Source organism: Triturus cristatus, chromosome 7 (assembly GCF_964204655.1).
Source record: "Triturus cristatus chromosome 7, aTriCri1.1, whole genome shotgun sequence".
NCBI classification, from domain to species: domain Eukaryota; kingdom Metazoa; phylum Chordata; class Amphibia; order Caudata; family Salamandridae; genus Triturus; species Triturus cristatus.
In genome coordinates this window covers 1589325869-1589338791 of record NC_140590.1, presented here as the reverse complement: position 1 = coordinate 1589338791, position 12923 = coordinate 1589325869, and the positions used below count along the sequence as shown (strand labels likewise).

Genomic DNA, 12923 nt, shown 5'->3' with positions numbered 1-12923 from the left:
TACCCTTCCTTTCTTCCTTCTCGTCAACTGTTCTCATAGGATATAATCCCTCTGACATACTAGCATCTCGCCATCTCCTCATTCGATCATGATGAGTTTCACGATCATATTTCCTCCCGAACATGTACCTATAGTTGCCTCCAGACCTCTGTTTTTCTCGCTCATGTACTTCCTCTTCCCATTCCACCAAAGCCTCAAACTGTGTTGGCCTTGGTCTAGGCTCTAGACTCATCATTTTCTCCCGTAAATTTCTCAACACGGCCAGATTAAATGAACCATGTTCTGGGAATGCTAGGACACCATCTTCCTTAGTATACCTAACCCAATTCTCCAACCATATACAGGTATGATACCCATATCTCGCAGCCATGAAGGATGCAGGCGTTTTCGTTGGAGGTAACAATTCACCTTCTCTTGTTTTAACATCTTTATCCTTGTCAAACCATCTTTTTATTTTTCCGAACAAGGATTTCTTTTTTTTCTCTTCTTGGTAATACATTTTTGCGTTTACCAAAACTTTCTAATCCCTTCCGTAATACAACTGTACAGTACGATATTTCATCCAATAACAGCGCGACTTACACCAACGCACCAATCCTGGAGCGTCTACGTCACCCTGTACCCCTTCCAATCCTTGCGCGGCTCACACCAACGCACCAATCCCAGCGCGAACACTGTTCTGATTCAATATCCAATCAGAGCGCGGTCTGTTTGACGTCAGCAGTCGCTGCAGTCCCTCCTGCTCCTGTCTCCTGTCACCCGTCTACCCCTCCTTTACAAAACTTCTCAGTAGACTTCGTGTCAAATTCTACAAAATCTATTAGTTACAACATATAAACATCTCCATTGTCTGCTTCGCTAACCACAGAATAGTAAAGGAAATCTATTTCACAAGAATTCCGTCTTTCCCTGAAACAGCACTCACTTCTGTTCCACTATGGAATTAATACTCTCGTTGACACAGTAGCACATCCCTCTACTCTGCCCTTCTATCATGCATTCATTAACTGTTTCCTCTAGGACTGCTCCAAAGAGTTTTACAATCAACTAAATGCTCATACATTCACGCACATTCATACAAGAAAATGTAGTACATACACACAGAATCCTGCTTTTTCCGAGAACAGCATACGATCTGTCCTACTACAGAATTATAACACACGTTAACCAAGCAGTGTATACCTCTGCCCAGTCCTTCAAACAAGCTCAGAGAATACCTATTACTTCTCCCGCGATAAGCTTTAACGGCGAACCTTACGGATCCCTGGGACTTAAGACCAGAGTTTCACAGATAACCTTTGCTACCATACACACTTCTTTTATACCAGAAATATATCCCTAATAGTAACACACGACGATGTCACTGATTCCGAACTCAGACAATGTGACGTGCAACTTCAATTGTCACACGTTTCTCCTGCATACGTACAGGACCAACAATCCCGTCTTTCCCGAGAGCAGTATATACTTCCCTCTGCCCTACTACGGAACTGTTATCAGCTCCCAAGTTCCAGAAGCACTACACATAACTCAATACGACGACTTCAACATATAGTATTAGTACATATACCAACATCAATCAATAATCAATAAATCAAAAAGCCAATGTACAAGCAATCTAATCAGATCAAGACAATAATCAAAACCATCAAATTCTGCTACCAGGAAATTGTTGCAGATCAGGGCATACAAATTCTCCCTACTTCCACGGATAGAGTAATTTCACAGATACACACACACACACCCATCACACACTTGGGCCCATTTTACTAACATACGCTCGATTACTCTATCAGTACTGAACCTGTGAAGAGAGAAAACTCCTATCACACCCTGTATCTACAGTGAGGCCAATGCGACCGAATTGATTCTGCCCTGAGTCATGATATAAACAACAATAATCACAATAAAGTATTCAATAAACGACAAGAAATAACCACCAACACTGTATTTAAAAATAATGGTACTTTATCTAAAATTAGTTGAAGAAATTCAATCAAAGCAAATCATTATTCTCATAATTACCTATTCTAGCTAAATGTCATGAATGGGTCAGGACAGGTCTCTCAGTAGAAGTCTCCCGAGTCGCCGTCCTCACAGCATCGATCCTCACCAACGCAGGTTTGGGAAGAAGTGGCCTTAGACCCTCTCTAGTCTAACAATTTTTATAGCAAATCTTACAAATTAAAGCAACATAAAATGTTCTGAATATCCGCTGAACCGCTGAGCAGACCGAGCAGGAAAGGATATCGCATCGCTACATTTGGAAAATCTCCGCTCAGAAAAATCACAAAAATGAAAAGACGGAAGAAGGAAGCTCGAGTTTTGCAAATGTTTCTTTCGCGTACACATTTCCTCGGAACCACCACTGTAATCACAAAGTTCATTGTGGCTCTCTTGTCCTCCAAGGTTACTTGGACGCTTGCCTGGAGTCACTGTCATCACGGAAACTTTCAAAACTCCAGCAGAAGCCATAGTCAGGTGACTTTCAACAAGGCCTCTCGTCATCTCATTTTCACTCGAGCACAGGCTTTAAACGGCAGCCATTTTATCACAGGCCAAAACAGACCATCTTAATTAAAAGAGACAAAAACAACGTTACCACAGCATAGTGATTAAACAGTGTTAACCCCACTAATACCCTTATGTGTATGTAATTATCTAGCCTTTTGCAACACAGTAAAGCATTATTACACGTTATTTCAAAAGCGTTTTGTTCTTTTAAACAAACAGCACTTAGCAACATTCATTTAATTAAACCTGCACATTATTATTAAGCAACATATATGCATTCCCACGTGTAGTTTTCCTCTAGTTAGTTCGTTGGTTAGTCAAAGTTTTCACACAAGACCAATAATTATCGATTATAGATTAGTGATTTTAGTCACAATTCATAGACAAAACTGGAGCTTAAAACCCAATAAATTTTCAACAGAAAACCCTGCTCCAGCAGACGCCCTTCCACCACCCTAATGCAAAAACAACAGTTGATGGACAGAATGCAGAACAATGTCACACTTTCACCCCAGTACAGAGATCTGGGCCTAAATCCATCGTTTTTTTTGCTCACCATGCCATTCCAGTTTGAACCCAGTCATATGCAAATCAGTCTTGACCCTGTGCCTCATGGGAACAGTCCAGCCCGAACTGCCAAGCCAGGTTCTCCCTGGACTGGGAAAAAGCATCCTGGAACCGATGTCGGGGTTTCACCCCTCTTCAGCCAGGATAGCTTGATTCCAGTGGCATGGAGAGCACGAGACCCACGTCTGGGCATACCCGTCCCACTCGGGTGACAAATACAAAAACAACAATTTATGGACAGAATGCAGAACAATGTCATACATTCACCCCAGTACAGAGATCTGGGCCTAAATCCATCGTTTTTTGCTCACCATGCCATTCCAGTTTGAACCCAGCCATATGCAAATCAGTCGTGACCCTGTGCCACCACCCTAGGCAGATGGCATTTATGGTCCACAAGTTGACTATTTAGAAAAAGTAGTTGCACCGGGCCCAGTGCCGATTAACAATAACAAAGAGATGGCGCAGCTCTAGACATACAACCACATAATAGACAATATGACACAAAATATAAGAAGATTATTTATTTTTATTTAAAAAAAAAAGTATATTGATCTTTTTATGATTTTGTTTCGCTCTTCCCATCAATAAACAAATATATGTTTAAACAGATTCAATTCGAATATAATCCTTTACAGAGTATAAATAAATTTACATTACAACTTGTATTGCACAAATTTGATCACAATATGATATGTGGTAAACAATTTAGCAGCATACTATATTATTCACATACTTTGTTATCAAAACACAATTTGCAATAAAATTAAACTCATATAAATAAAACACTGGTAGTGATTTGAGGAATACCACCAACGCGTTTCGGCAAATGCCTTCTTCAGGATTTTCTTTACCAGTGAGTACTAGAAATAAAAATAAAAATTAAATACAAATAACAGTTGTCATCTAGAGTTTTTTAGCGCCAATTCAAAATACTTATAATATATATATACATATAGTGCATAACAAAACATTCTGAAATGAGGTCCGAGATAATTGAAACCGAACAGCACTGTGAGCTGCCAATGTGAATGAAATAACGCATTGTCTCTTAAAGAGATTTCTAATGTTATATATTCTGTCATAAACATTTTTGGAACAAATATGAAACAACAGTCAGAGAGGCAAAAATTGAATAACTTGCTAAATTCATGTCACTAGTATCCTCAATGTTATTTTAGGTGTTTATCCAACTAATTATCTAATTATAGACTGTAAGCTGGCAACTCTATTTGATTCTAAAACACAAAACACTTCTTATTTGTATTGTCAGCATTTCAGTACTATCTAATATTGTTGTTGGATATAAGTCTCTATATTTCCATATATTCGCATGTTATAGGGTACCTGTATCTAGACGTAGATATTTCTTCTATATTTTCGATGTTGTTTGGGATACAAGGGTAAATCCAACGTGTTTGTTCTATCTAAAAAATATAGGATATAATCTATAAAATTCTTTATCTAAGGAAGTAAAGCTACCACACTGTTTGTAAGTGCTACCACTATTATTCTTTATTACTTACTTTATGACGCTTTTTATTTCCCCCATCTATTGTCTTCTATATCTTGTCTAATTCTAGATGTCGCAGGTATGTTGAATCTATGTATATATCTCTTCTGAAATAATAATACATTGATAATTAATCTTCTCATTTTTAATCTTTATGGAAATCCATAAATATTATACTAATTCATATATACCAACCTAGCCTTTGCAGGAACATTTCCACTATAACATGATTATTATTTTCATTGTCCCCCAGATGAGTCGATCTGTGTGGCGAAAGTTATAGGATCCTATATATACAGATAGAGAACATTTATAAAAAAAAACTTTGGTCATACCTAATTAATTTTATATCTAGCTCTGCACTACTTTCATTACAATAACCACAAATAAAATTAAAATAAAATATGCATTCACCTAGAGTTTCATGTGCAGCCGTTTCTTTCTTCTTTGGGTACTTAGTTTGTGATATCTAATCAGCGTTCAGACCTCCCATAAGTCTATTTTTTTATTATTTCAAGGCCACTGTGAACAAAAGTTGTATAAGAAAAAAGAGGAAAATTAACCCAAATTGTGAGTCGCTCACCAATAAGAGCCAACCATACTTTTATCTATATGCTTTTTTATAGCAACGCCTTATCTCTCCACATGACATTACATGTAATTTTGTTTGGTCGATATCGTGCCAAGCGCTGCATAGTTCTTAATTTCAAGGCACGTCAGATATACCTACTTATGGTCACGTAGCTGTAAAGGGTTATAAGTCTATTTCACCGCACAGATAAAATCAACCGAAATCTTTATACTAAAGTGCAACAACTCTCATATGATGCAATTCTTAAAAAGTGCCCTCAAAATATAAGCGCACACCTTTCATTTTGTTTGCTCCATAAATCGACTTACAGGGAAGAATTGTGCTTATGGTACACTGGTTATTTATTGGATGTCTGCGGACCTATATTATTGCTAATACAAAACATATCTCAAACATCTCAAACACGGTGGCTTTCAACTGATGTAGTTAAAAATAATGCGCTCATTATATTTTAAACAAAGCGTTTTCACGTTGATTAGCCGCATGAAGCTGTTAGCAAAAATCACTATTCGTAAACTAATTTACTTGATGGCGACTCACCTAGGGTATGGCGTTTCTTCTACCTGCCTTCGACCTGCTTTTCCATCTAGCAAGGCTTGCTGTTATCTCTTCCGGTTTAAGTATTCTTTCGTAACCTGATCTCACGTAATGACGTAATAGCGTCACATACTCATTTACGTGTTATTATTGTCGTTTATGGCCGCCATATTAAAATGTTTATTTACTTCAATTGCTAACTAGTTTTTTTACTGATAAACTACGGTACATTGCACTTATTTATGTGCGCTTAACCTGATTATAAGCCCTACATCGTAATATCATTTTTAATAACCGTTTGCACTTAGAGTCGACTGAAGCTTGCTTTCTCTACCTCATGCCTTCTTTCCTATCTACAGCATGATCTAACGTGATGACGTCACAGCATCATATGCAACTTTACGTGTTATTTTTGTCATCTATGACCGCCATATTAAGATGTTTATTTACTTAAAGTGCTAGCTTATTTTTTACTAATACACTATGGTGCATTGCGCTTTTTTATGTGTGTTGATCTAATTATAAGCCCTACATAATAGTATCAATTCTAACAGTCGTTTACACTTAGAATCTACTGAAGCTTAATTTCCCTACCTCATACCTTCTTTCCTATCTACAATATTTGTAGACAGTACAACTACTACCAACTATCTTACTATTCTGTTCTATATATGATAGATTTAATGTTTAATGTGAAACTATGGTGGATCATGCATATTCATTTAATTAGTTTGTAATGGTGTGCTCTAAGGTAACATCCTCTATCCAACAATGGGATAATACTCAGTGTTTTAAGGGGACTTTCACCTTATTTAGATAATGATTATTTTGGAAACCCCTATTTGGTCAATCTCTATTTGATTGCCTGATCCCAGGGTATCTCAAGATTAAGACCTTTGGTAGAGGTTCCCAAGACAAAAATCCAATAGACTTCTCTGAGTTTTCTAGTTTTATCTAAATTTAGCCCTTCTCTCTGACTAATTCTTTCTACAATATACCACTGCATATCTTCCGGAGCATGATTCTTTTCAATGTAGTGGTTAACCATTGGTGCTGCAGTCTTCTTAGTTTTAATCGCTGACCTATGCTCTGTTAATCTCACATTTAACGTTCTACCTGTCTCCCCTACATAGCCCAGTCTGCAAGGACATATTATCAAATAAATTACATTTGATGTTTTGCAATTATTGAGATTTTTAGGGAAGATTACTTGATCATTAAAATGCAATGTTGATGCTTCTATAGCAGTAGCACAAGATTTACAGCTCATACATTTATATGTCCCTACTATTGGTTTATCATCAATAATACCCATTTGTTGACACGCATTCATTTCCCTCATGCGTGAGTGTACCACATGATCTTTTATAGATTTGTTTCGCCTGTACGCAAACATTGGTTTGGGGATTTTCTCTGCTTTGGATGCATTCACATTCAGTATATGCCAACTAGCACATATTGCCTGTCTAATTCTCTCATTTAACATGGAATGCCTGGTAACAAAGACTAGAGTTGGATCCTTTTTCCGTTTAGTGGTCGACAGCAAATGCTGTCAATCATAAAAACGAGCTCTTTTGCAAGAATCTCTTATAATCATTTTAGGATAGCCCCTAGCCAGGAACTTCCTTTTCATTGTCTCAGCCTTAGTATCAAAATCCTGGATGTTAGTACAATTACGTCGGAGACGTAAAAATTCAACAAACGGAATGCTATTTTTCTGTATTGTTGGGTGATAGCTATCATTATGTAATAAAGTGTTTCTGGCGGTAGGTTTAACGAATAAATCCACAACCAAAACACCTGCCTGATGTTTTATCAGCACATCTAGATACTCAACCTGTTCTGTGCTAATGTGGTTCGTAAAATGTATGTTAGCATCACACAGATTTAGCCACTCTAGGAATTGTTGTAAATTATTATGAGTATCATTCCAAATGAAGAAGACGTCATCTATAAATCACGACCATTTGGTCACAGATTCATAGAACGGAGCTATCTCATTAAAGACATATTTCTTCTCAAATTATGACATGTAGATATTGGCTACAGTTGGTGCACATGATGCCCCCATACTGACACCCTGTTTTTGTTTATATAACTGATTATTAAATTCAAAGATGTTATCTCCCAACACTATTTTTAAACACTCCAGAAGAAACAAAGATGGAAACTTGATCTTAAAAATTTGGATAAACCAGTGTACTGCTGCTATTGCTCCATCAATGGGGATATTACTATAGAGGGCCTCTATGTCCATTGTCACCAAAAATTGAGTATCTGGGCAAAACGTGATGTTTTCCACAAGATTGATGATATGTCTTGTATCTTGCACAAAGGCTGGTGTCCAAGATACATGGGGACATAAGATGGCATCAATATACTTGGCTAAAGGCTCTGTAGCTGAACCTATCGTGGTTACTATAGGTCTTAATGGCGGATCCATTACATTTTTGTGTACCTTAGGTATGCCATATATACTGGCCATTTGAGGTTTCTCTACATTTAAAAAGGCCCATTCCTTTTCACAAATTTCTCAATTTTTCAATGCTTGACTAGTAAGTTTACGTATCTTATTGACTGTGTGCAATGTAGGGTCTCTTTTAATTGGTGTATAGAAGTGCTTGTCGCCCAACATGTTCTCCATTTTTGTTACATAAGTGGGGGTATCAAATACAACAATTCCTCCCCCTTTATCACATGCTTTAATGATCTTATCTCTACTGTCTTTTAGATCCTCCGAAGCTTGATATTCATCTCTGTTCAAATTAAAGGGGGGTTTCTGTATATATTTAGTAATGTTGATACATTTATTGTACAATACTTGCTCAAATATAGCCACCTCTGGTGGTAGCTGCTCCAATGTAGGCATAAAAATCGATTTTGGTGCAAGGCCCGATAGATTTATGTTATCACTTTGATCTTCATACTCAGAAAAAAACACTTTTAACCTGATTTTTCTTAGAAATGCTTGAAGGTCTCTAAATAATTCAAATTTATTAAGACCTGAATGGGGTGCAAAGGTAAGGCCTTTAGATAAGACTGTCATGATTGTTGGAGATAACTGGGAACCACTAAGGTTGAAAATGGGTATAGTCTCTACTCCCTCCAATATCTTTTGTTCCGTGTTTCTAGATATTGATTGAAACCCATTGGTGGATTGGCCTGGAATTGGTTGAAGTCCATTTGCAGGTTGGCTTGGAACCTCGGTTGGTACTGCGGTCTCCAATTTACCCGTCTGGTAAAACGCCTCCCTAAAAAAGGCTGCGTACCACGTTGTCTACTATTGCTTCTAAAGCCCTGATATCCATTACTTGTATATTGGCCTTCATTGTCGGAGTCTGAGGAATCAGAGAATGTAATAACTTTTTTACCATAGTTATATTGTTTATTCATAAATTGATCATATTGACCCCCTTCAGGTTGGTTATAATATTGTTCTTTCAAATAGGGGTAGGTAGCTTCTTTACTAAAAATCCTTACATCTTTTTTTAGCTTTTCCATTTTGCGTTTAGTTAGGTATTCTGTATAAGAATGAAGATCTTTTTCTATCTCTTCTAGCTTTTTTTTAGTATCTTCCACTATGCCTGAGCTTTTGATTTTGTTTAGTAGGTCCTAAATCTCTGCTGCCAATTGTTCTAGGACCTCTTTAGCTGTTTCGACAATTAGCATCATGTAGTCACGTGAGCAACGGTTGGATATCATGGCCCATCGTTCTAGCAATTCTTTAATTTGAATAAAAAGCCCAGAAATATTCCTAACACGCAACCCTTGAGGTATTACTCCTGCTTTCAGGTATTCAAGCATATATTGTCCGTGTAACTATATCCATTTCATGTTCTTTTTTAATGCCAGTAGCGTTATGGCATCTTCATTTTTATCTGAATCAGTAGATGTTTGATTGCCTCCAAAAGTAGTAGTACTTTCCTCCATATTGGCAAATTGTTCGTCCGTAAACCCGAATGTGGGTAAATTGGACATGGTTCGTTTCTTGAGGAGATATGTGTATGAATTATACATTTACACAGCTGGAACTTACAACTATATAGTACCTATTTACCGTCACCAAGTGTTCGGACATACACCATCAAACACAATGACTACACAAACAGTGATTATTCAAGTTCAAGATCCCAGACCTTTCAGAAATTGATATAATAAGCTAAAAAAAACAACTATACACGATAACTATATAACCCCTCACAGACAGGCTGCGAGATAATCACTTTTTGAAAACACATGGTGCCCCTGAAAAATTGGATAAACCCTAACAGGGAACTAGACTATTAAGAAAAAGTAGTTGCACCGGGCTCAGTGCCGATTAACAATAACAATAACAAAGAGATGGCGCAGCTCTAGACATACAACCACATAATACACAAAATGACACACAATATAAGAAGATTATTTTTTTTATTTTGAAAAAATGTATATTGATCTTTTTATGATTTTGTTTCCCTCTTCCCATCAATAAACAAATATATGTTTAACCCCTTCGGTGCTCATGACGGAACGGTTCCGTCATGAGCCACGGTTGAGCTGTGCTCATGACGGAACCGTTCCGTCATGACCACGCCCGCGCAAGATTCCGTCAGCACAGCGGCGGAATTTGCGCAGCATGGAAGGGGTTAAACAGATTCAATTCAAATATAATCCTTTTCAGAGTATAAATAAATTTACATTACAACTTGTATTGCACAAATTTGATCACAATATGATATGTGGTAAACAATTTAGCAGCATACTATATTATTCACATACTTTATCAAAACACAATTTGCAATAAAATTAAACTCATATAAATAAAACACTGGTAGTGATTTGAGGAATACCACCAACGCGTTTCGGCAAATGCCTGCTTCAGGATTTTCTTTACCAGTGAATACTAGAAATAAAAATAAAAATTAAATACAAATTACAGTTGTCATCTAGAGTTTTTTAGCGCCAATTCAAAATACTCATAATATATAAATACATATAGTGCATAACTAAAAATTCTGAAATGAGGTCTGAGATAATTGAAACCGAACAGCACTGTGAGCTGCCAATGTGAATGAAATAACAACGCATTGTCAGCATTTCAGTACTATCTAATATTGTTGTTGGATATAAGTCTCTATATTTCCATATAATCGCATGTTATAGGGTACCTGTATCTAGACGTAGATATTTCTTCTATATTTTCGATGTTGTTTGGAATACAAGGGTAAATCCTACGTGTTTGTTCTATCTAAAAAATATAGGATATAATCTATAAAATTCTTTATATAAGGAAGTAAAGCTACCACACTGTAAGTGCTACCACTATTATTCTTTATTACTTACTTTATGATGCTTTTTATTTCCCCCATCAATTGTCTTCTATATCTTGTCTAATTCTAGATGTCGCAGGTATGTTGAATCTATGTATATATCTCTTCTGAAATATTAATAAATTGATAATTAATCTTCTCATTTTTAATCTTTATGGTTTATTTAAATAAATCCATAAATATTATACTAATTCATATATACCAACCTAGCCTATGCAGGAACATTTCCACTATAACATGATTACTATTTTCATTGTCCCCCAGATGAGTCGATCTGTGTGGCGCAAGTTATAGGATCCTATATATACAGATAGAGAACATTTATAAAAAACCTTTGGTCATACCTAATTAATTTTATATCTAGCTCTGCACTACTTTCATTACAATATCCACAAATAAAATAAAAATAAAATATGCATTCACCTAGAGTTTCATGTGCAGCCGTTTCATTCTTCTTTGGGTACTTAGTTTGTGATATCTAATCAGCGTTCAGACCTCCAGTAAGTCTATTTTTTTTATTATTTCAAGGCCACTGTGAACAAAAGTTGTATAAGAAAAAAGAGGATAATTAACCCAAATTGTGAGTCGCTCACCAATAAGAGCCAATCATACTTTTATCTATATGCTTTTATATAGCATCTTCTTATCTCTCCACATGACATTACATGTCATTTTGTTAGGTCGATATCGTGCCAAGCGCTGCATAGTTCTTAATTTCAAGGCATGTCAGATATACCTACTCATGGTCACGAAGCTGTAAAGGGTTATAAGTCTATTTCACCGCACAGATAAAATCAACCGAAATCTTTATACTAAAGTGCAACAACTCTCATATGATGCAATTCTTAAAAAGTGCCCTCAAAATATAAGAGCACACCTTTCATTTTGTTTGCTCCATAAATCGACTTACAGGGAAGAATTGTGCTTATGGTATACTGGTTATGTATCAGATGTCTGCAGACCTATATTATTGCTAATACAAACCATATCTCAAACATCTCAAACACGGTGCCTTCAACTGATGTAGTTAAAAATAATGCGCTCATTATATTTGAAACAAAGCGATTTCACGTTGATTAGCCGCATGAAGCTGTTAGCAAAAATCACTATTCCGCAAACTAATTTACTTGATGGCGACTCACCCAGGGTATGGCGTTTCTTCTACCTGCCTCCGACCTGCTTTTCCGTCTAGCAAGGCTTGCTGTTATCTCTTCCGGTTTAAGTATTCTTTCGTAACCTGATCTCACGTAATGACGTAATAGCGCCACATACTCATTTACGTGTTATTATTGTCGTCTATGGCCGCCATATTAAAATGTTTATTTACTTCAATTGCTAACTAGTTTTTTTTACTGATAAACTACGGTACATTGCACTTATTTATGTGTGCTTAACCTGATTATAAGCCCTACATCATAATATCAATTTTTATAATCGTTTGCACTTAGAGTCGACTGAAGCTTGCTTTCTCTACCTCATGCCTTCTTTCCTATCTACAGCATGATCTAACGTGATGATGTCACAGCGTCATATGCTACTTTAGCACTTCTAAGTGCACTCACTCTTATCTTGAGTGAGCCAGCTTGGTGACTCTACACCATAAAACTCCAAGCAGAACCAAGCAGAACCAGTCACCACCAGAGCTCCAGAGCTTCCGGGCAGAGGGAGCGAGACTCCCCACCACGTAATTTCCTGCAGTACGATCTTGTTGTCCATCAGGACCTGGACTGACATTCCTTTGAAGAAAGGCAGGAAGACCTTGAGGAACAGCTTGCTGGTATGCAGCTCCAGAAGACAATCAATGTCACTGTAACACTGGAGACCAGTGTCCTTTGATTTCTGTGTCATCCATGTGGCCAACCTAGCCCAGTGTCAATGCATCAGTCACAAC

At 36.9% G+C, this 12923-nt stretch overlaps 1 long non-coding RNA gene across 2 annotated transcripts; it reads right to left on the bottom strand.

Moving 5' to 3' along the window:
* Positions 1 to 3759: 3759 nt before the first annotated feature.
* On the bottom strand, positions 3760 to 12235 carry LOC146812444 (uncharacterized). Of its 2 annotated transcripts, none has more exons than XR_014965944.1 (9): positions 12175 to 12235; positions 11456 to 11564; positions 11239 to 11330; positions 11046 to 11139; positions 10553 to 10605; positions 5009 to 5116; positions 4790 to 4881; positions 4608 to 4701; positions 3760 to 3944 (listed from the first exon to the last, which is right to left on the bottom strand). It is a non-coding gene; the product is annotated as an uncharacterized LOC146812444 (long non-coding RNA). The 2 variants fall into 2 exon arrangements; XR_014965945.1 differs by lacking the exon at positions 3760 to 3944 and adding an exon at positions 4225 to 4508.
* Positions 12236 to 12923: the final 688 nt, after the last annotated feature.